A 5,179-nucleotide genomic window follows, 5' to 3' on the forward strand; every position below is an offset into this window, starting at 1 on the left:
ATAAAGGAGCCGTATCTACGTATACGGTATTGAGTATCTCGCCATGTTCTCCCCACTTGGCCCGATTATGCGCAAACCGAGATCATTCTAGAGTATAGTATCTAAGCGGATAAATAGTATAATATGAAAATGAGAAGATAGACATATGAATAGAGAATAACAAAAAATTGTGTTAGAAATGTTCAAGGAGATCGAGGAATTTTGCGGTAAAAGCTTGAATCGCGGTCAATTAGGAATGGTAATGAGAAACGCCGCGACGTATTCGCGGGGTTAATGACTGTTTGTACATAATGAGGAAAAACACCCGCGGTTATTGCTGTCTAGGAGATATCGCGTAGGACACATGCCGCCGACGTTACCTGCATATAATTCTAAAGACAGAGACAGGTCGACACGTATATAGGTCATCCAAGATGCAATAAGAATTTTTCGGTGGTGTTGTTAGGTAGTTAACTAATGAGTTAATCCAAAAATTCCAGTTGTTAATCATCATCGAAATTTAAAGATCAAAGCATCATGTTTCTGTTATCCATGTTTCTGCGTACCGTTCATTTTATGATTGTAAGATTTTTAGTCCTCTTTACGAAGCAGACATTTTACGCAAATATTAGGTAAGTTACTGCAAATTTTGTGAAAAAGTAATTATATTATTGACTGTATATATTTTGTTTTTCGATCAATTTTTTTCTAAATATAGCTTTTAGTTTTTGCACGAAGTATAATTTGAATGCATATAATGTATGAACTCTTTCTTTCCCTCTCTCTAAGTGCGAAATAAATCGTGTGCTCCGACATATAAATCATCCTTAACGTCTCATAACAAAAATAAATAAGATAAGTCTTCGTTTATTCTTTGTTGTTCAATGTAAATCTCGAAATACGATTTAAATACGCATCACAGGTTTTTATCACTTTTTTTTGTTATAGATAATATTAAATCCTAATACACTTTTTGATAGAATTCTTGAAACGCTATAAGAACTTCTAAAAAAATTATTTTAATCAAAAAGTTTTAATTCTAGAAATAAAATATATTGTGATAAATCTTTTAAAATCGATTTTATCAAGTCAAATTTTTTTAAAATTAATCGTAGAACTCTTAGAATCACTCGTTAGAATCGCTAGAAATCGAGGAATTATCCAGAAGTTTAAAGAAATCGCGCGTTTATTTTCCGAGAAAAATATTTTACCTATGGAAATTTAAAAAATTTTTATTCTAGAAATAAAATATATTAAAAAATATATATATATAAATAGTTAATAATTTTAGCTATTAACATTTTTTTTATTTTTTGTTCTCATTTAAAAAAATTGAAGATGAGAAATAAATCTGTTATTATGAGCTCCCGAAACTTATCATGAAAATTATATATGGATATCGAAAATCGTGCAATTTCATTTCCTTCCAACATGAAACTTAATAACTAACTTGACTCCTGAACGGAAGAGAAGAATCAAACGATTTTCGTTTTTCCCAGGATTCAACCGCATCCGTGAAATCATTACGTCAAGGACCACACCTATGCATCCTATAGGTCCTGCAATTGATTTTAAGCTTCGTTAAGACGGTTCTCGAAGACAATTCACCGCAACTTCCGTTTCTTTACGCTAATTATGAGACAAAATAAACATAAGTGACTTTACATTATTTGTCGTTTTTATAATAAAAATGAAAATAATTTTTAAGTGACATTGTGTTCTCACATTGCTCTTAAATGTTTTTTTGTTCTCAAAACTTATTAACCGATGTCAAGATAATATTCTTTTATAATGCTTTATAATAACTGTTTAAAATCATTAAAAATTAAATATCTTTAAGTTGATGTGTCTTTAACACTCTCTAGTCTTTTGGAAGATGATGCCTGAGTCTCTAGCTTTGAAGATCCAACAGCGCTCGATTATCGGCGCTATCGGACATGATAAATGGCAAGTGTGTGTATGGTGGCTACGATAAATCATCAAATCACACCGTGCGGGAAAAGTATCTACGAAAGCATCGTCCAACTCTTTGTCAATCAGCGGCGCAAACGGGAAAAGGCGCGGCTGATAACAATCGATAATGAAAATATTAATTATTATTTGCTGCTTCGTGCCTTTTAATTTATTTTGCCACAGTACCGCGCTAGTATTGTTCCGCTCCGCAAAAATGACGAAATCTCATTAGATTTCCCTCGCCGACAATAAATCACAAAAGATTCCGCTCTGATAATAGACTCGATCACGCGAAGATGGATCCGATTCGGATCCTTTATGGCCCGATAGAGTGATCGCATGAAATGTGTGTGCCAGGAATAAATGGTAATATACTCTACTTAAGTAATGTAATAAATATACATAAACAGAGACAAAACAAAAGAAAAAATTAATGCTTTAAAAAGAAATGTCAAGATTAAGGCTTACAGAAGCGACTCGAGAACGGAGTGGATCGAGCCGCTTTCTCTCGTCTCGGCGCCCGAAAAATAAACATCGTACTGCAATAAGAATATGTAATAAACATAACGATAATATTAGAAGTGTGAATAGTAAATTGGAACCAGTCGATTTAAAATACATCGAGTTGCCTTTAATTTGATTACATTCATATGAACCTTTAAAAACATAACAAATGTATATGTTTCTTCTATATCATGTATTATATTTTTTTAGAAGTCTCGAATATCTTTTAATATCGCGTATGGCAAGTCGGGAGTGTCAAATCCAGAAAGGACGATTGTTTCGATCGACCCATTGAATTACGCAGTCGCGAATCTCGTTCGTTATAACCAATCCATCGATTAACGCAACCAGTTGTCGCAAGATATCCCTCTCCAAACATGTTGCGCATAATTGGCTCATCTGCGAATAAATGTTTCATTCAACATTTAAAGCAGCATTGTTCAAAAGTGACACACAATGACAGTTTCGCTATCATTACCGAGATTTCATACAAATAATTACCCATCTAATATTTCTTTCCCATTCATGCTTCACGTGACCGATTTAAGACTGCTCGTTGCCAAAATGTAACGACAACACACTTATTAAAAAAAAAAAAGCTAAACTCTTATCTCCTGCGCATCAAAAAATAAAATCTCTGTGACAGTTTCCGTATTTATTTCCATTGTTGTGATGGATGTATTTGTAACAGCTTTTGTATTGATCTCTACCTTTGTAATGGAAAAATGCAACATATCTAAAAGTGTCGTCCCCAAATCACAGATTTTCAAATAAAATTCCGCTTTTTATTCATTCACTCTTATAATCATAAAGTCTAAATCTGCGAACCGTCTATCAAACTCTGACCTTAATTGATCTATCAATAGATTAAAGCAGGGAAAGTTACACACAAATCTTAAAAATTCGCTTTAAATTTCTACACAATGTATAAATTGAGCGAAATTATTTGGAAAATATTCGCGATATTTACGCTAGATTCGACATTACCAATTCGTCACGCAAGATATTAAAAGATATTCGATCTACTTATATAATAGAAACACGTATTTGAAGAACGAATAATCTCGCTCATTTTTTACATTGTTAAAAATTCCGATACTACTATACTACTATACTGCTATACTACTATACTACTATACATTGTTCGAATTTCCAGAATTTACTTTTCTTACTGTGATTTACTGGTAGACGAATTAAAGTCAAAGTTCGATAGACGATTCGAAGATTTGGATTTGCTTTCTAAATCTATTACTTTTTAATAACTCCATGACTGCAAAAGTTAATAAAGAAAAAGCAGAATTTCGATTAAAAATTTGTGATTTGCATTCGGACTTATTTATAAAAACTGTTATAGAAAAATGCGAAAAAATTTATAAATTTTTTTCAAGTAATCAACCGACAACAAAAGTTGTGGCAAAAACATCCACCACAACAACAGAAATAAACACAAAAGCTGTCATAGAAACTTCATTTGGCGTGTAGGAGGTAAGAAATTTGCTTTTTTAATAAGTACATTGTTGCTACGTTTCTACAACATCGAGCAGCCTAAAATTGGCCGCGTGAAGTACAAATGAGAAGGGAATTAGGCCTATCTTACATAAATCTCGTAGTCGTAGTATAGACGTAACCGTAAGAATCAATCAATAACGAACGTCCGTAGTATTTCAGCCAATATGGCTAAAATATTATGAACGCGCGTATTAAATGATTCTTACGGTTACGTCTATACTTACGGCTACGGAAGTTATATAGAACAGGCTTTAGATAAGTAATTGTCTGCATGGAGAGTCGCGGTAATCATAGGTATACTGTCATCATCTGCCACCCTAAAACAACACCGCTAAAGCATCGAGAGAGGCCGTCAAAGGATCGCTGCGACGAATCAAGATAGAAGTGACCTCGCCCTACGGTTCACAAAGAGATTGCGTTCGCATCCGATATTTATTGACAATCGCATTTCTGATGTACAAAGAATGCGTCATGTATGACGAGATGGAAGTGTCAAACTTAGCGATGGACGCCGATAAAGAATAACCAAGATATGCGACAGCATATCCCGATAAATAGATTGGGACGATCATCCATCGCTAAAATTAATACTCGCGATCCGTCACTCGCGACATTGGCGAACACCATACTTATCACACACTGCGCGAAACACGTGTTTGGAGAATGACGTCTCACGACAAACACTGATACGCGCGGAGCGGTGGACTCCGAGTACAAAAAATCGCGGTAGACACGTACGCGTAATCCAATGGGAAGATCGAGCGATCGTCCACCGCTAAATTCGGCACTCGCGATCCGTTACTCGCGACTTTGGCAAACACCATACTTATCACAGACTGCGCGAAACATATGTTTGGAGAATGGCGTCTCGCGACAAACACTGATACGTTTTTTTTCTTCTTAGTTTTTCTGGTTGGTGAGAATTTTATGCCTTCAATCGCACTTTGAAGTTATATAATGTCTGGGGTCCTTGATCAGTTTATTTACAGTTTCGTATTATATAAATTGTCCAGTGTTCAGAATAATACAATAAGTCAAATATACTGTCTCTACTGTTCAACCCTTTCCGATTGAGTTCATTGTCCATTATCTTCTTCTCAGCTTGCATCATACCTATCACAGATTGCGCGAAACATGTGTTTGGAGAACGGACACTCGCGATATTGGTAGATACCACACTTATCACAGATTGCGCGGAACATGTGTTTGGAGAACGGCGTCTCACGACAAACAC

Source organism: Formica exsecta, unplaced genomic scaffold (assembly GCF_003651465.1).
Source record: "Formica exsecta isolate Colony F162 unplaced genomic scaffold, ASM365146v1 scaffold262, whole genome shotgun sequence".
Lineage (NCBI taxonomy): Eukaryota > Metazoa > Arthropoda > Insecta > Hymenoptera > Formicidae > Formica > Formica exsecta.